This window comes from Equus asinus, chromosome 2 (genome assembly GCF_041296235.1).
Source record: "Equus asinus isolate D_3611 breed Donkey chromosome 2, EquAss-T2T_v2, whole genome shotgun sequence".
NCBI classification, from domain to species: domain Eukaryota; kingdom Metazoa; phylum Chordata; class Mammalia; order Perissodactyla; family Equidae; genus Equus; species Equus asinus.
Genome location: NC_091791.1, coordinates 124856297 through 124876385, shown reverse-complemented (window position 1 = coordinate 124876385; position 20089 = coordinate 124856297). Strand labels below are relative to the sequence as shown.

At 37.3% G+C, this 20089-nt stretch overlaps 1 protein-coding gene across 11 annotated transcripts in view; it reads left to right on the top strand.

Annotated features, from left to right (window-relative positions):
- Positions 1-20089, top strand: part of PEAK1 (pseudopodium enriched atypical kinase 1) — a 298588-nt gene that overhangs the window by 5725 nt on the left and 272774 nt on the right. Inside the window, exon 2 of one of the 11 annotated variants that reach the window (XM_070504451.1) lies at positions 9196-9253. The exons of the other annotated variants lie outside the window; for them this stretch is intronic. The gene's annotated coding sequence lies outside the window, so the exon portion shown is untranslated. The remainder of the gene's footprint in view (positions 1-9195; positions 9254-20089) is intronic. 11 annotated transcript variants of the gene reach the window in all.

Below are 20089 nucleotides of genomic sequence, written 5' to 3'. Positions count from 1 at the left end.
TGTTGCCACTCTTCCTCTGTTTTGTCTGTGGGTCACTGACACAGCATGGCCACTGATGAGTGGTATAAGTCCAAACCCAGGCCACTGAAGCAGAGAGTATTGAACCTAACCACTAGGCCACAGGGCTGGCCCTGTGTGCACTTTTAAAGAGGATGTCTGGGAAGGATTTGGTGAGACGTGAGCAAAGATAAGTTAAAAGTTAAGGAAGTAAGGAGACACACTAGGTAGAAGAAACATGTTGCATTGACCTTGCAGCAGAGGTGTCCCAGAACCCTAAGAGGCCAGTGTGCCTGGACTGGAGTGAGTAGAAGAGTAGACAGTGGTATAGTCAGAGAGATCTGGATTACATGGAGCCTCTAGGCCATTGTAAGGACTTGGGTGTTTACTTTGTGAGATGGGAACCATTACAGGATTTTTAGCAAAGGAGTGACATGATCATATTATGCTTTAAAAACTTCACTCTGGCCACTGTGCTGAAAGTAGCCTAAGGAGGTAAAGAGTAAAAACAAGAAGACTAGTTAGGAGCCTCTCTTAAAAAATCCAGTTGAGAGACAGTGGTGTCTTAGACCAGGGAATTCATGAAAAGTGGTTGGATCTTTTTTTTTTTTTAACTTTTTATTATGAAATAATGTTAGATTTACAGAAGAATTGAACAGATAGCACATAGAGTTCCCTTATACCAATTTGTCTCAACCTCTGCACTATTGACATTTTGGACTAGAGAATCCTTTGTTGTGGGGGGTTCCCTGGTCTCTATCCTGTAGATACCAGTAGCACTCCCCCAGTTGTAACAATCAAAAATGCCTCCAGACATTACCAAATGCCCCCTGTGGGGCAAAATTGCTCCTGTTAAGAACCACTACCATATACCCTTCACTGTATTTCCCCAGTTTTAACATCTTACATACCCATAGTACATTTGTCACCCTAAGAGATTAGTATTGGTACAATGCTTGAACCAAACTCCAGACTCAGTGTTTCACCAGTTTTTTCCACTCAAATCCTTTTTCCATTCCATCATCCAAACCAGGACACTACATAGCTTTTAGTTGTCTCTTTTATCTCCGCCAATGTATGACAGTTTCTTGGTCTTTCCTTGTCTTTTATGACCTTGATATTTTTAAAGAATACTAGTCAGTTATTTTGTAGAATGTTCCTCAATTTGAGTTTGTCTGAAGTTTTCTCATGATTAGACTGGGGTTATGGATTTGGGGGGAAAGTATCACAGAACTGGGATACCCTTCTTCTTCTTCTTTTTCTTTTTTGCTGAGGATGATTCACCTTGGGCTAACATCTGCTGCCAATCTTCCTCTTTTTATATGTGAGCTGCCACCACAGCATGGCCACTGACAGATGAGTGGTGTAGGCCCATGCCTAGGGAAAAAACCTGAACTGCCAAAGTGGAGCATGCTGAACTTAACCAAGATGCCACTGGGGCTGACACTGAAGTGTCCTTCTTATCATGTCATATAAGAGATACATGATACCAACATGTCTTTTTTTCTTTTTTAATTTAATTTAATTTAATTTTGAGGAAGATTAGCCCTGAGCTAACTACTGCCAGTCCTCCTCTTTTTTTTGCTGAGGAAGCCTGGCCCTGAGCTAATATCCGAGCCCATCTTCCTCCACTTTATATGTGGGATGTCTACCACAGCATGGTGTGCCAAGCGGTGCCATGTCTGCACCCAGGATCTGAACCGGTGAACCCTGGGCTGCTGAGAAGCGAAACGTGCACACCTAACTGCTGCACCACCGGGCCAGTCCCCCAACATGTCTTATCACTGGTGATTACCTTGTTAAGATGGTTTCTGCCAGATTTCTTCACTGGAAATATGGTTATTTATTAAATTTTTCAATTTAATGTTTAATATTTATTAGTATTTATTTCTTAATATTTGTCATAATTATTTAGTATTTTTTATTTAATGTTTTTAATTTAAATTTATTGTATTATACTAAATTTATTATTTATTATTATTTTTCCCTTTCCATATTCTGTTCATTATAAGCAAGCTACTAAGTCCAGTACATGCTCAAGGGAAGGGGAATCAAACTCCACTTCTTGGAGGGAGGAGTACCAAAGAATTTGTGGACATATATATATATATTTTTAAAATTTTTTTTACTGTGGTATAAATAGTTTATAACATTGTGAAATTTCAGTTGTACGTTAATATTTGTCAGACACCATATAAATGTGCCCCTGCACCCTTTGTGCACACTCCCTCTTCCCCCTGGTAACCAATAAATTGTTCTCTTTGTTGTAAGTTGGTTTATATTCCACATATGAGTGAAATTATACAGTGTTTATCTTTCTCTGTCTGGCTTATTTCGCTTAACATGATGCCCTCAAGGTCCATCCATGTGGCTGCGAATGGGACGATTATGTCCTTTTTTATGGCTGAGTAGTATTCCATTGTATATATACAGCACATCTTCTTTATCTAATCATCAATCGATGGGCACTTGGGTTGCTTTCACATCTTGGCTATTGTGAATAATCCTGCAATGAACATAGAGGTGCGTAAGTCTCATTGTATTGTTGATATCAAGTTCTTTGGATAAATACCCAGTAGTGGGATAGCTGGGTCATATGGTAATTCTATTTTTAATTTTTTGAGAAATCTCCATACTGTTTTGCAAAGTGGCGGCACCAGTTTGCATTCCCACCAGCAGTGGATGAGGGTTCCCTTGTCTTCACAATCTCTCCAACATTTGTTATTTTTTGTCTTGGTGATTATAGCCATTCTAATGGGTGAAAGATGATATCTAAGCATGGTTTTGATTTGCATCTCCCTGATGATTAGTGATGCTGAGCATCTTTTCGTGTGTCTATTGGCCATCTGTAGATCTTCTTTGGAAATATCTGTTCATATCCTCTGCCCACTTTTTGATTGGGTTATTTATTTTTCTGTAGTTCAGTGGTGTGAGTTCTTTATATATTATGGAGATTAACTCCTTATTGGATATATAATTTGCAAATATTTTCTCCCACTTGGTGGGTTATTTTTTCATTTTGTTCTTGGTTTGTTTGCCTTCCAGAAGCTCTTTAGTCTCATGAAGTCCCACTTGTTTTTTCTTTTGTTTCCCTTATCTGAGTGGACATCATATTAGTAAAGATCCTTTTAAGGCTCATGTCAAAGATTGTACTGCTTATATTTTCTTCCAGAAGTTTTATGGTTTCAGGTCTTACCTTCAAGTCTTTGATCCATTTTGAGCCTGTTTTTGTGTATGGAGAAAGATAATGATCTATTTTCATTCTTTTGCATGTGGCTGTCCAGTTTTCCCAGCACCATTTATTGAAGAGGCTTTCCTTTCTCCCTTGTATGTTCTTGGCTCCTCTGTCAAGGAATAGCTGTCCGTAGATGTGTGGTTTTATTTCTGGGCTTTCAACTCTGTTCCATTGATCTGTGTGCATGTTTTTGTACTAGTACCATGCTGTTTTGATTACTATAGCTTTGTAATATGTTTTGAAGTCAGGGATTGCGATGCCACCAGCTTTGTTCTTGTTTCTCAGGATTGCTTTGGCTATTTGGGGTTTTATGTTTCCCCTTATGAATGTTAAGATTCTTTGTTCTATTTCTGTGAAGAATGTCATTGGGATTCTGATTGGGACTGCCTTGAATCTGTAGATTGCTTTAGGTAGTATGGCCATTTTAACTATGTTTATTCTTCTAGTCCATCTGCATGGAATATCTTTCCATTTCTTTATGTCATTATCGATTTCTTTCAGTAATGTCTTATAGTTTTCCTTGTATAGGTCTTTCACCTCCTTGGTTGAATTTATTCCTAGATATTTTATTCTTTTTGCTGCGATTGTGAATGGGATTGTATTCTTGAGTTCTTGTTCTGTTAGTTCGTTACTAGAGTATAGCAATGCCACTGATTTTTGCCACTTTGCTGTAGTTGTTGATTATTTCTAATAGTTTTCAGATCGATTCTTTAGGGTTTTTTATATATAAAATTGTGTCATCTGCAGACAGTGAGAATTTCACTTCATTGGTGCCTATTTGGATTCTTTTATTTCTTTTTCCTGCCTAATTGCTCTGGCAAAAACCTCTCGTACTATGTTGAATAAGAGTGATGAAAGTGGGCACTCTTATCTTGTTCCTGCTCTCAGTGGGATGGCTTTCAGTTTTTCCCCATTTAGTGTGATGCTGGCAGTGGGTTTGTCATATATGGGCTTTATTATGTTGAGGTATTTTCCTTCTATACCCATTTTATTTAGAAATTTTTATCATGAACAGATGCTGGATCTTGTCAAATGCTTTCTCTGTGACTATGGAGATGATCATGTGGTTTTTGTTCCTCCTTTTCTTAATATGTTGTATCACATTGACTGATTTGTCGATGTTGGACCATCCCTGTGTCCCTGGTATGAATCCCACTTGATCATGCCTTATGATCTTTTTAGTGTATTGCTCTATTTGGTTTGCCAATATTTTGTTGAGCATTTTTGCATCTGTCTTCACCAACAATATTGCCCTGTAATTTTCCTTCTTTGTGTCATCCTTGTCTGGTGTTGGGATCAGAGTGAGGTTGACCTCATAGATTATGTTAGGAATATTTCCATCTTCCTCAATTTTTTGGAATAGTTTGAAAAGAATGGGTGATAAATTGTCTTTGAATGTTTGGGAGAATTCTCCTGAGAAGCTGTCTGGTCCTTCACTTTTATTTTTGAGGAGATCTTTGATTACTGTTTCAATCTCTTTATTTGTGATTGATCTATTCAGATTCTCTATTTTTTCTTGATTTGGTTTGGGAGGTTGTAAGAGTCTAAGAATTTATCCATTTCTTCTAGATTGTCTGGTTTGTTGGCATATCGTTCTTCATAATACTCTCTTATGATCTTTTGTATTTCTGTGGTTTCCATTGTAATTTATCCTCTTTCATTTCTAATTTTATTCGTTTGAGCCTTCGCTCTTTTTTTCTTAGTGAGCCTGGCTAAGGGTTTGTCAGTTTTGTTTATCCTGTCAGAGAACCAGCTCCTTGTTTCATTGACCCTTTTTGTAGTCTTTTTTGTTTCAATTTCATTTACTTCTGCTCTAATTTGTATTATTTCCCTCCTTCTGCTGAGTTTGGGCTTTGTTTGCTGGTCTTTTTCTAATTCTGTTAGGTGTATTTTAAGATTGTTTATTTGAGCTTTTTCTTGTTTAATGTGGGCCTGTATTGCTATAATTTTCCCTCTTAGGACTGCTTTTGCTGTATCCCATAAGAGTTGGTCTGGTGTGTTTTCATTCTCATTTGTCTCCAAGTGTTTTTTGATTTCTCCCTTTATTTCTTTGATGACCCATTGGTTGTTCAGTAGCATGTTGTTTAGTCTCCACATTTTCATTTCTTTTCCAGATTTTTTCTTGTAGTTGATTTCTGGTTTCATGGCATTATGTTTGGAAAAGATTGTATATATGATATCAATATTCTTAAATTTATTGAAGTTTGCCTTGTTTCCCAATATATTGTCTATCCTTGTAAATGTCCCATGTGCACTTGAGAAGAAGGTATATTTTACTGTTTTTGGCTGGAGTGCTCTCCATATATCTATTAAGTTCAGCTGCTGTAGTTTTTCATTTAAGTCCAATGTTTCCTTGTTGACTTTCTGTCTGGATGATCTATCCATTGGTGTAAGTGGGGTGTTGGTGTCCCCTACTATTACTGTGTTGTCGTTATCTCCTTTTAGGTTTGTCAATAGTTGCTTTATTACTTTGGTGCTCCTATGTTGGGCACATACATGTTTATAAGTGTTATGTCTTCTTGGTGAAGAGTCCCTTTTCTCATTGTATACTGCACCCTATGTCTCTCTTTACCAATTTTATCCTGAAGTCTACTTTGTCTGATATAAGTATTGCAACAGCTGTTTCCTCTTTTTGCCATTGTAGTATTCTCTTCCATCCCCTCACTCTGAGCCTATGTTTCCTAGAGGCAGCGTATTGTTAGGTGTTGTTCTTTAATCCATCCTGCCACTCTGTGCCTTTTGATTGGAAGATTCAGTCCATTTACATTTAGAGTGATTATTGCTATATGAGGGCTTAATACTGCCCCCTTAGCCCTCATTTCCCAGTTCTTTTGCATTTCCTTTGTTTCTCATCCCGTGTATTTCAGACTATCAATTTGATTAGGTAGTTTTCTCTGTTGGTTTTCTTCGTTTTCTCCTTGTTTATTGTAAATGTTTCTGTTCTAATTATTTTTTTAGTGGTCACCCTTAGGTTCGTATAAAAAATCTCATAGTTGAGGTAGTCCATTTTCTGATAGCCTCTTATTTCCTCAGACTATACTGATTCCATCCCTTTCCTCTTCCCTTTCTAAGTTATTTTTGTCATATCTTTTTCCATCTTGTCTTGTGAGTTTGTGGTTAAAATGATGAGATCATTTTTGTTTTGGTGTTTTCCTTTTCTTTATCCTGGATATTAAAGTTAAGTGTTTACTAACCTGATCTGATAGAGAGCTGCCATTTTCTGATTATTTCCTACCTATTCATCTCCTTACTCAGGGCCTTGTAGCCCCTTTCCTATTTTTTTTTTTTCAGATAGGAGGACTTTTTTGAGGATTTCGTGTAGGGGGGGTGTCTTGTCACAATGAGCTCCGTTAGCATTTGTTTATCTGGGAGAGTTTTTATTTTTCTGTCATATCTGAAGGAGATTTTTGCTGGATAGAGTATTCTTGGCTGAAAGTTTTTGTCTTTCAGAATTTTGAATATATCATTCCACTCTCTCCTGGCCTGTAAGGCTCCTGCTGAGAAACCCACTGAAAGCCTGATAGGGGTTCCTTTGTAAGTTATTTTCTTCTGCCTCGCTGCCCTTAGTATATTTTCTTTGTCCCTGACTTTTGCCAGCTTCACTGCTATGTGCCTTGGAGTGGGTCTTTTTACATTGACATTGTTAGGAGATCTGGAGGCCCCTTTCACATGGATTTCCAGCTCCGTCCCTGGGTTTGGGAAGTTCTCAGCTATTATTTCTTTGAACAAGCTCTCTGCTCTATTCTCCTTCTCTTCCCTTCTTGCATACATATAATTCTTATGTTGCATTTCCTGATTGTGTCTGATATTTCTCTGAGAGCTTCTTCATTTCTTTTTAGTCTTAGTTCTCTCTTCTCCTCTGTCTGAAGCATTTCTATAGTACTATCATCTAACTGGCTGATTCTCTCTTCCATATTGTCAGCTCTCTTGTTTAGGGAATCCAGATTTTTCTTTATTTCACCCATTGTGGTTTTCATCTTCAGCAATTCTGATTGGTGGTTCTTTATGGTTTAAATCTCCTTTGTGAAGAAGCTCCTGAATTCACTAATTTGTCTTTCTGTATTTTCTTGTAACTCGTTGAGGTTTTTTTTATGATAGCTGTTTTGAATTCTTTGTTGTTTAAATTATGGATTTCTGTGTCTTCAGGGTTGGTTTCTGGATACTTGTCAGTTCCCTTCTCATCTGGAGCTTTAATATACCTACTCATATTGCTTGATGGATGGATTTTTACTTCTTCGTGTTGCTCTTATCTGGTCACAGCTGCCACATACTGCCTACTGGGTGGGGATCAGGCACTATGTATTCTGGGCCTGGCATGAGCAGGGGCTCCACGCCTCCAGCTGCTGACTGCTTTTCTTCCCGAGCAACTGTTCGATGGCAGATCTGGAGCACTGGGCAGGGGTAGGGGTACTCTCATTCCCTAGCACTTCCCCCACCTCTGCTCATCTCTCTGTATGGAGTTCTGGATGATTGAAGGACTGTGCACTTTCCCTTTCCCCAACTGCCGCTGCCTCCCTCTCTGCTCTGTGCTCTGGGCCATAGTGGGGCTGGAGTGCTGGTTGGGGATGGGGCACCTCTCCTCACTTGCATACTTTCCCTGCCTCCGCTGCCATGCTCTCTGCACTGTGCGCTGGTCGATTATGGGCCTGGAGTACCAGAAGGGGATGTGAGACCTCTCCTTACCTGCACACTTTCGCTGCCGCTGCTACCAAGCTCTCTGCACCATGCTCTGGGCAGTCCTAGGGCTCAAGTTCCAGGCAGGGACGGGGCACCTCCCTTACCTCTGCAATTTCACCACTGCCGCTGCCACACTCTCTGTGCTGTGATGTAGATGATTCTTGGGATGGAGTGCTGGGTGGGGATGTGGCACCTCTTCTCACCTGTTCAGTTTCCTTGCTGCCACTACCATGCTCACCACACTGTGCTCTGGAAGATTCTGGGGCTGGAGTACCAGGTGTGGACTGGGCGCCCTTTTCATCCGTGCCCTTCCCGCCGCTGCAGCCCTTCTCATTCCACAGAGCTCCTGCAGATCAGCTTCCCCTTCTTCTGGCAGATCCAGCCCCACCACCACCTTCAGGCATATGACTGCATCGGTTTTTCAGATGTCTTTTGTGTTGTGTACATGTCCTCTGTTGGTTTATCAATGTCCTTTTGGTTGTATCTTAGAGGGGAGAGTCCAAGGGAAAAGCTCACTCTGCTGTGATGCTAATGTCACCACTCCTTTGTGGACATATATTAAAACCACCACAATAGTTGGTAAATATCTTGGGGGAGATGCTTTGAAGCTTTGCCAGTATCCTGTTTCACCCCACTAATTTTAGCATTCATCAGTGGATCTTGCATGCAGTAATGATTGCTATATTGTTCTAAAAGTAGTTTTTATTTCTCTCATTTTTTATGCATTTATTAATTGGAAGTCTTTTGTAAGGAAGTTTTGTCCCTTCTCATCTATCTATCTATTTAATCATTTATATCAGTTCCAATTCATGGATATTTATTTTATCCTTAGGATTATAATTCAGTGCTATCATTATTTATTTTGTTGACCAAATTATTCCAGTTTTTGCCATTGGGAGCTGTTTTAGGGTTGACTTCTGTGTTCTTTGATGTGCTCTTATCCTTTGTGTGTGTACATTTACACTTCTTTATTCTCTAGCACTACCAGATGCTTCAGGTTCATCTTGTATTTTTCCTGCCCTAGCCCTTGACTCATTTCTCCAAGAAACCCTGGTTCCTTTTTTTGGAGAAGGGTATTTTGAGGCCAAGATCTGGATGTTAGGTGTGCTTGTTACTACTGGGGAGTCACTGCTTCTAGACACTCTCAGTGGACAGAGAGCTATGAAATTTATGTATGTATACCAATCTATGTTTCCACACATATGTATGTTTATTTCTGTATGTAAAAATAGGCTTGCGTTCATACCTATATGTCTGACTAAATGGATATGTTTTGATCCAACTAGGTTTGCTGATAGATTGGATGTGGAATGTGAAAACAGAAGAGTTAAGGATGAATCTAAGGTGAGCAACTGGAAGGATGGAGTTGTCATTAACAAAGAGGAGGTTTCTGAGGAGAGTTCAAGAGTTCTGTTCCAGACTGGCTAAGTTTTTGAGATGTCTAACAGACATGCTAATAGAGATGTCAAGTCAATAGTTGAACATAGGAATCTGAGTTCAGAGGAGAATGATCTAGGTTGGATACATCTGGGAGTTGTTAGTATAGATATCACCTGAGGAGTGAGTGTAGCTAGCAAAGAGATTCAAGGACTCGCTCCTGGGTGTTTCAGTCAGAGAGATCCTCCTGGAGCAGTTCTGCAAGATAATAAGGATTGGAGTGTGGCTATAGGTAGCTTTTGTATTCATCATTAATAAACACTCCATATCTGTTATTTGCTAAAGCACTGAGCTGTTTCGGGGGTTAGCAGAGCTCCCTTCTTTCATAAATCTACAATCTAAGATGAAACAAATTACAGTCTTAAGAAGATGGTACCAATGGAAGGCAAGTACCAGGTAATGATGCAAATATAACATACTAGAGAAACTTGTTAGAGTACATGGACGTAAGAAACATGAACTCAAACGTGTGCCAGCTATATATAAACACAGATATAAGTGTGCGTCAGTCAAGAAACTTGTCATAGTTTCTTGCATACGCTAGTAATTATCAACAAGCAGAGCTCCTCTGTATGTTGACCTTGGTTTCACAGGTTGCTTCTGCTCTTGGTCCCCTGCCATTGTAGGGTCTTGGGTTGGTAATTGTGCCTGTAGTCATTGGCTGTCAATTAACCTATTCAGTGAACTCGCTAGGACGGTTTCTGCTGTGCTTAACTTTTTAACTTTTGCCTGTCTGTAATGTGAATTGCACAATCAAGGGGATTCAAGTCAAGACTGCTTAAAATAAGGTGAAGCAGACGTGACCGTACCGTCTTCTGTGGACATATTTATTTTTTGACTGCTTCTTTTATGGATGGTCTTAGACATTTCACATTTATCATTTGGTTATTAAAGTCATACCCAAAATGCAATTATAGAACTTTAAAAGTAATGTAAACATGTAATGTAGTAAACTGAGGTTTTAGTAAAATATTTTAATTTCCACTCCTTTGCACCAAAAATGGGTAGGCTTTCATTGCCAGCTGCTAAGAGGTGGTATAACATGAGACAGGCGAACAGTACGTATTGAGTAATTACTTGTCAATTACACTTTAGGAACTGTAAGAAAAATAAGGGATTTATTTACTTTATGGGATAGGGGGCAGAGTATTGCAGGATTCTATTCTCAGTTTTCCTGCTCAATGGCTGGTAAAGCTGTTATCCATTTGTATGTACTGGTATGTTGTATTCATTAATTGTGGGAAACTTGAGCATATTTATATGCTGAGTAGAAAGAGACTGTACCTTGACTGCAAAGACTTTGTCTTATTAGCGTAGTCCCTCACATGTAATGGGTACTCCAATAGTTGTTTGAGTTAAGGAATCACATAAGATACTTGACTCTTATAAAGTAAGACACAAAGAGTTATTTAGCTTGTTCAAGAAAACTTAAGGTACTAAAAAGTTTGTCTAAGTCAGAGTTAGAGCAAAATAAAATAAATCTGTATGGTAACATCCTCATTTTAGGATAAGCCAAACAAATAACACTACTCTATAAAAACATGATCGCTATCCTTCAAGTAGCTCATGATCCTACCTTCCAGGAATAGTCAAGAATTCTAGTTCAGGAGTCAAACTGCCTGAATTTGAATCCTGGCTCAACTACTGACTTATTAGCCATGTGACCTTAAGTTAGTTTCTTAACTGTGCTTCAGTTTCCTCATTTGTAAAAGGGGGATAATATTTGTACCTACTTTATGAGGTTGTAAGGTGAAATAAGAATATGTAGAAAGCACGTAAGTGTTTGACAAACAATAAGTGTTTAATTAATTTTAACTGTTCTAAAAATGCTGAGAGACTAATATCTTAAGGTTTTTGATTTTCTAAAAATTCATGTGTGATGAGTGATAAGTAAAGGAAAAATTTAAAAACCCTATGTGAAAAAGGGAAAAAGACTGATGGGAAGTAACCCGATATACTCATAGTGATGTGTTGAAACTATAAATAATAGGTTTTCTACTTTTTACTGTCTCCATTTTTTTCCCTTTTAATTTGTTTAGCAGATTTTTATTAAATATTTGACTATAAGCCAGACATTGGGCTTTCGTGAGCATAGTACTTGTTGAGAGTCAGCATTGCATTGTGGTTAAGAGCATGGATTCCGGACCCAAACTGCCTGGGATTGAATCTCATCTCTGCCACTTAGTAGCTGTGTGATCTTGGGAAAATTATTTTTCTATGCCTTAGTGTTTTCATCTGTAAAATGGGGATAATGCTAGTACCTTCCTCAGATGATTTTTAATGAGGTAATATTGGAAAAGTGCTTAAAATAGTGCCTAGGGTGTAGTAAGTATCATGTGTTTGTTGATTAAATTAAGGATGGTAGAAATATTACATTTAAAAATTAATGAAAGATTTTAGCTATCCAGTGTATTTATAGGTTTATCCATATTAAGTAGACTTTTCCTAGATTTTAGAGAAAAGTTTTCTTCTTACTCCCTTACTTCTACCTCTCTGAGCTTCTTTGGTTCCACTGATGGGAAGGAGCAGGAAACTATGTTTTTTTATGTGATAGGAAAACTTTTCATTGTTTAAATTTAGCTCCCTCCCCCCACCATAATTTTCAAAGCAGATTCAGTTACTTTGTTATTACAAGAGTGGATGCCATGGTATACCTCTTAACTATTTTGTAATAATGAGTTGAATATTTCAAATGCTGAGAAACTGCCTTCTTCCCAGGTGTGCAACAGTTTTTATAGATTTTATTTGGGTGTGGAGTAGGAGTAATTGTGGGAGTTTGTGCGAAAGGAGATTAAAGGTATTGGAGAAACAATAAAAAGTATTTTCCTAATGCCAGTTCTCTCCTTGACTTGAAAAATTATTTTTGCAGCAATACTCCTAGACTGTTTTTCAGCATTTGCCTTTTGAGGACCCGCTGCATTCACAATATTAAACCTCACAACTGAAATGTTTTAGGTAGGCTGCCAGATCTTAATTCAGCTGTTGGTTCTGAAGTTACAAGTTAAAAGAGGTTGGTATAATATGAGAGTGATGAGAGGGAGAGAAGAGAAACCTGTAGTTTGATAACCTTTTTTCTTCTATGTAGTGTAAGAGCAAGTTTACATTGTTTTTTATATACTCCCTTCTGTATAAATGCGTTCTGTACATTGTAGGATGATAGCATCAGTGAATATGTAAATTGTACCGTCAGTAGCATAGAAATAATTTATAAATAGAGTAGTTCCTATTTTAGGGAGTTAAACTTTAATCATTGACTTAGATTTTATTTCACATGTGTTTTTTAATTAAACATATGCAAATAAAATTTGAATTATATTATAAATGCAACTTGTTGTTCAAATGTCAGTTTTGTGTTCCAAAAGCCTAGCAAAAAATCATCATCTGGAAAAGGATATGTTTTGTATTCTTTTTTTTTTTTAAAGATTTTATTTTTCCTTTTTCTCCCCAAAGCCCCCCAGTACATAGTTGTATATTCTTCGTTGTGGGTCCTAGTTGTGGCATGTGGGACGCCGCCCCAGCGCGGCCCGATGAGCAGTGCCATGTCCGCGCCCAGGACCCGAACCAATGAAACACTGGGCCACCTGCTGTGGAGCGCGCGAACTTAACCACTCGGCCACGGGGCCAGCCCCGATGTTTTGTATTCTTTTGTAAAAGACAACTACAGGACTTTGTAGCTGCATGAATGTTGACCCTCTCTCATCTCCTTTGGGACTGTCTGGCCTGGGTTTTCATGGACGAGCTGTCTGACTGGGAAACTGAGTCCTACTGTACATAATGACTTCCTCTCATTCTCTCTGTCCCTTTTGGCTGCACATCTGGAGTGGAGTTTGATATGCCTATTATACTATATACATCTTTAAAAAATTAGTAGCTTTTATGATAGGAAAAAAGTTAACTTTTATTGTAGAAAAAATTGGAGAAATATAGAATAAGTAAAAAGGAGAAAATTTATTATTCTGTCATCCAGAGATAACCAGCACTAATAATTTGGTGCCTTTCCCCCCATTTTTTTGGTGTGTATATACATTTCAAATACCTAATTGACATCATACTGTATATAGTAGAGATATGGTTTATGTGTCAGTTATAGTTGGTGCAGTAAGCTGGTCATACTGTGAGAGGCATGCAGGAGTTGAGACTGGCTAAGGAGATGCTTTTCATTTAGAGGAATTGATATTTTTCTCTTTTTCATATTGCTAAACTAAATTTGAATAACTTACATGCGTGTTTGAAGCAGCTTCACTTTTTAAAATCTCGTATTATACTCTTTTTTTGATAATATCTTATGGACATTTTCCTATATCATTAAAAAGTCCTACCTCTTCCCCACTCCATGTTCACTCTCTGATAGATTGAAAACTGGCAATAATAAATGATTTATTAGTTGAATAGGCCCTTGATAGCCTCAAAGAATATGTCTCAAATCTCTTGGGCCTTTTTTTTGAGCAGTGCTGTCCAATAGAAATTATGCCTGCCACATAATTTCCAATTTTCTAATAGCCACATTTTTAAAAGTACAAAGAAACAGGTGAAATTAATTTTAATGATACATTTTATTTAATCCATTATAACTAAAATATCGTCATGGTACATATATTCACTATAAAAAATTATTGAGATGTTTTACGATCTTTTTTCTTACTAAATCTTCAAAGTCCACTGTATATTTTCCACTTGCAGCGCGTCTCAATTCAGGCTAGCCACATTTTGAATGCTCAGTAGGCACATGTGGCTAGTATTAGCACAGTGCTAGAACATATAATTTCCTCCAAGAAGTGCAATAAAGTAGCACTTTGCAGTACTCTGGAAAGGAGTGTAGTGAGAAGAAAACAGCAAAGCCAAGTTACATCGTGGATGCTGAGCGCTCATTTTGATGTCTCATGAAGTTTTAAACCTTTACCTTAATAAAATTACATATTCCTATTTTTACGGACTTCCATGTGACACAATGTTAAATTTGTAGTTGTCTGAAGGTCTACTGGGTATACTCCTTGTAGTAATTCTCAGAATGGTCAGTAAGACCAATTCCATATTCTAATATTTTTCATAACTGAGAGTTTGCGAGTACACCTTGTGGTTTAAGACCTGAGAACAAATAAATTTTATCCTTCCTTGTAGAGTATACGTTTATGAAGTGAGTAATAAACAAACGCATGAACATGTGACATGTGCCTATATAAATTATATATCTATATATAACACATGCAAACACATTTATCATAATCCTAATTACTCTTAAGAAACAATAGCAATTAAAATCATTCTATTCTTTTTAAAATGAATTTGTGGTACGATAAGAAAGATGTGGCATGATCAGGAAGATCCCTAAACTTAGTGAGATAAACTGAATATATAATATACTGGAAGAGTATTGAAGAAGCTTTGCTTTTAATTTAGTTTGTGATCATGTGAAAAAATTCCTTAACATCTCTAAGCTTTAGTTTGTTCTGTAAGATGGAGATAATCCTGCCTTTTTTTCTTAATATGATTTTGATTATCAAATATGTTGAATGGAGACTAAAGGGACGAGTCTTATGCATCTTTGTGTCCCCAGGACTTAGTATAAGGTCTGACGCACTCACACTCAATAAATATTGAACTCAAAGGCTGAAAATATGTAGAATAACTTCCTAAACTGAGAGTGCTACAAGAGGAAGCTATTACTTTATTATACTTGATTTGTACTATTTCTTCTTATTTAAGTTCTTTACTGGAATATGAGAACTGTAATAATTAATATTTGCCCATACAATCAATCAGTAGGATTGCGTGTTGTGGTTGTATTTATACTTACCGTTAATATTTTACTCATCAGATCTTGTCTGTAAATAAGTATATCTCTAAAATATGTTATAGTTACCTTGTTTTAAAAGATGTCTAGCACTTAAATATCTTTATCTCTGTTTAAACAGTTAAAATTTTTTTTGTTATTATTGGGAGATAGAGATGACTGTTTTCACTGTACTCAGTCTTTATCAGCTTAAAAGTCAGCCTGAGACACAAATGAAAGCTCATTGGATGCCAAAATTGTGGAAGCAAGGTAACAGTATTTTAATTACTGGCATGTATAATTTAATTACTGGTCTAACAACCAGAAAATGCCCTGAATAAGAATGGTCTTCTCATTTCTATATTGATGAAACTCAATCTTTTTCCTCCGCAAAGGATGGGGCACCTCATAAGTGCTTAAGGTGGAAGTAAAGCAAAATCATAATTTAAGAGCAAATAATGTCCACCCAGAACAGCTTTTCAAAGTGATCTTCATGAAAACATTAGCTTTTTCTAGCATCAGCTTTGAGTTTCTATAACTGCCCACTCACTGAGTCATCTGTAGCAATTGAAAATTTGGATATGTCCTATTTTTTAAGGTATTTTTTGATAAAGTGGCTTCCTTTTATCTCTCATGAATGAAGTAAGCAAGCCTCATATAGAATAGCCTGCACAGTGTATGCCTTATTGTTTCCTGGGAGCAAGTGAGGAACTTTAGGAAGCAATCGAATGTTGTCCATGTATTAGGACACCATGAACTAAATGATGCATTTTGGGAGTAGTTGGCATAATTTTCTGTTTTATATTCCCTCACTTCTACGTTCCACCAAAACCTTTTAGTATCTTTGGCTATTTGATGACAGAAAGATAAAGTGAACTCGATTTTTCTCCACGTGACAGTATATGTTAAAATTGTTGGTATGAAGAAACATGGTACATATTACTAATAGAGATATATGCAGTGACAGTGTAGAACACTTGGCCAAATGAAAAGTGAATGATCTATTGATTGAGTGAAATCACTGACCTCAATTAAAGGAGGAGGGAACTTGCTGCTTCTCTTCCCTTGTTGATCTTTTCTCCCTGATGGCTAGATACGTATTTTTAAGTGATTCTGTTAAAAAAATCCTCTGCTTATTTCTATTCCATTCTGAATTTTACTGTTTGGTATTGTGATCAGGCATAAGAGAGAGAGGATTGAAATCTTGTTTTTTCTCTAATTCCACTGCTAGTGTATCTCGCATCTGCTCATTCTTAGCTTAGAAAATTATAATTTGTTAAAAGCAAGATGTTCACCTCCTGACTACTTGTTGTAATCTAGTTTAGCTCGTGCATTTGACGATAAGCTCTGCAGTTATTTTTGGTTCTTCATATCAGTGTCTGACTGATGAAGTTCAAATGAATAATAATTTGTGGAAAAAAATGAAAAATATGTTCATAGGTGATTTGGGAGTTTAGTTGACCCATGAACTACAATTTTTGTGTTGTATTTTTTAAGAAGCAGAAGAAAAGGAACATGATTTTAGTTACATAAGTACTTTTCATACCCTTAACAATTATATTGTAACTAGTGCAGATTGACTGTCATAGTGATATTTCAACTTTTGGTCCCTGGGTATCATTTTTGAGAAAGTACTGAGAGAGCAAGAAGGCTATATCTTCTTAAGGTTTAGTGCTACAGTTGAACCACTTCTTGAATTGCCAGCAAATTGAACTGTTAGGAGGAAAGGAAATGGTATGTATAGCAAAGCTTTTCTCTAGGGCAGGAAAAAAGTTGCTCATTTTTATAAGGTGATTATTTTGGAGATGGTACTTTTGTAGTTTGAGATTATTGTGAACTGTAATCTGTAAAACACATTTGTAGTAAATGAGTTATAGGGCATGTATCAAAGTACTTATAGTATCTAGCCTAGTTCCAGTAGCTTAGAATACCCATTTTGAAAGTATAAGATTTCTTCTGACCTGCCCCTTTTAGAGTTTGAATTTTCCAAGTCTGTGTCATTTATTTCATAATATAAATTTTTTGAGGGAGTCTAAATGCTATGTCAGTTATTCTGACTATTCACTTGATTGTTTTTTTTGTAGCATTTGGAATGTTAAGCACCAGTGCTAAATATTGTCATTTATCTGGTTTTAGAGAATGTTTCTGTAAAAATCTTTTTACTTAAACAAGTGATAGATGAATAGTATCTCAGAACAAATCAAACAATATAGCAATATATAGAAAAAAGAGCCAAATTCCTCCTGCATATCTCTCCCTCTATTTATTTACCTCTGAGGGGTAGTCACTGAAGTCAGCTTGGTATCTTTCCAGATCTTTTATTCTGTGTGTGTGTGTAGTTTTATTTTGTGTCTATATTTTTATCATATTGCATACGTTGTTCTACATTCTGTTCTCTACCCCAGTATGGAATATGTCTTTTCATGTCTGTACATGTAGTTCTATCTCATTCTTTGACTGTTAGATAGTATTCCTTAGCATAGAGTTATAGTTTGTTTATTCTATTAAAAAAATTAAAAACAATGCTCTTGGAATAGACTCATAGTGCAGAAGCTTAGTACTTTTAATCTGGAAATGGTAAAGACCATTTGGTTTCTTCAAGTTTGTTTTCTTAATAGGCAGAACATGTTTAATTCTTTATCAAAACTGAGAGGAAGCAAAAATTGATAATTCATAGCTGGATTATTTCAGCTTCTTTTAAAAATACCTGGATCATGTTGTGCTGTTCTAGGTATATGATTTAATGCAATTGAAACTAAGTTATGGTTGCATTGCTGAGTTCCCATTTGCAGTTGGGAAGAACAAAAATGATTACGATTTTTCTGCAGTGAGACAGGATGGATAAAAGCAGCTTATATTTAGGCTATATAGATCTTCTTTGCTGAATGTGACCAGAAGGACTATCCATGAGGGTAGGAGCCCTGTATTTTCCTGTCCAGTGTTAGATCCCCTGTGCCTCCCATTGTGCCTAGTGTGACAAAGACGTGAAGATGGATGAATGAATGGTGAGTGAATAAATGCCATATATGTGAAGCATGTCAGTTTTGGGGCCATGAGTTGAAAATAACCCACTGTGGGCCAGCCCCGTGGCCAAGTCGTTAAGTTCGTGCACTCTGCTTCAGTGGCCCAGGGTTTCCCCAATTCGGATCCTGGGCGCGGACATGGTACCACTCATCAAGTCATGCTGAGGCACACCACACATAACACAACCAGAAGGACCTACAGCTAGAATATACAACTATGTACTGGGGAGCTTTGGGGAGAAGAAGGAGAAAAAAAAAAGATTGGCAACAGATGTTAGCTCAGGTGCCAATCTTTAAAAAAAAAGAAAACCCAGTGGTTAAGGCTGCAGAGATTAGCCCTGAATAGCATTGGTATTGGTACCTCTATCATTCAGAGGACTTAAGTTCTTTGATAGATTATCAGAAATTTAAGTTGTTTTGCTTTCTTGTTATATTATTTTCTTTTATAAGTAGCGTTTCTCTTTTTTCAGGTGGATTAACATTGTTACTAAAATAGCTTTGTCTAAACCATTCAGAATGAATAACTCTGATGAGTAGTTTTTGCTGTGTCTCCCACCAGTGGTTTCCATCTTTATTATTTCCATATTGAGGATGCTTGCTGTTTTTACTTCAGTTTAGGAAGCATTTTCTGAGTGCCTCCTTTGTGATGGGCCTGATGCAAGAGGTTGGGGATACAAAAATGAACAAACTGCCGTCCTCACTCTCCCGCCTCTCGTTGTCCAGAGGGGAATACAAGAATAAGAAAATGTCAGCATTACTTGGAAAGTGCAATTATACATGTATATGTTGGACCATAATTTTGTGATTTGATGTTAATTTGACCATTCTGAGATTGAGACAGTTTGTAAGCCAAGAGTTTAAAGTATCTCTACGGCTTCGTCATGTTTCACATTCTGGCATCATTACTTTTGGAGAACCTACAGGTGAATAACTGGTTTTTAGTATATGTGTGGTGTTCTTCTCTCCTTCTATCAGTTTCTTGCATTTGAACTGCTCTGTCAGAGCAAAGGACTGTGAACCATATCTGGTCTCAGCTTCCACTTGCTGCTGGAAAAAGAACTCATCTCCCATAATCATTTCTTTTGTTGTTGTTTATTACCTTTTTCTTGTATTAGTTTGAACATTGATACTAACAATATGAAGAAGTGGCAGAATTTAGGACCTTCTGCTAGTGATTTCTGTCCTTGTTTTGGGTGGAGATTCTAAAAAGAGGTAAGTGATCCAAACTTCTATATCTTTGTCCTTTCCATTTCTGCCTTCAGGTACTTGCAAGCGGGCCCTGTTGTCTTAGAGTGAGCCAGAAACAGTGCCATCCAACCATATTGCTTTTCATTTCAAGTTGGCAGTAGCTTTGGCAGCAGTGCGATAGCTTGGCGTGGTGTTCTCAAGTTCTAGTTGAAAAGATTGCAGCATTCATGCCATTCAAAGTAAAAAGTGTCCCTTTTTTCTCACATATTCTTTTTTTTCACCCTGAATTTAAGATGGTGCCAGGACCCTTTCCTTTTGTATTTGGAGCTGACCTTTATAGGTCCATATAGACCCTTATTTCTGTCCCACTAGAATGGGTACTCCATGGGTATAGAACCTCTTGTTCACAGTATTCCAGCACTTAGAATGGTGCCTGGCATATAGTAGACTCTCAGTAAGTATTGTTGAATGAATGCTATGAGAACAGCCCTACCCAGGAGACTGAGTGAATCTTTAATGTACACATCTTGTTTCAGAACAAAGGTTGTGTTCCTATTTTGTATGTGAAGCGTCATTGATTCCATGTAGCCCAGCAGTAGTGCTATGGGGCTGGGCTGCCTCATAACCAATGTCATTTACTAGTTTGCTAAGAAGATTTCTGTTGCTCAGCTTACTCAGGGATAAGGAGAGAAGCCCTAAATGAAGTATTTTTCTGGGCCTGTGGGGTTGAGATCCAAGGTCCTTGTGACATTAAACTAAAAT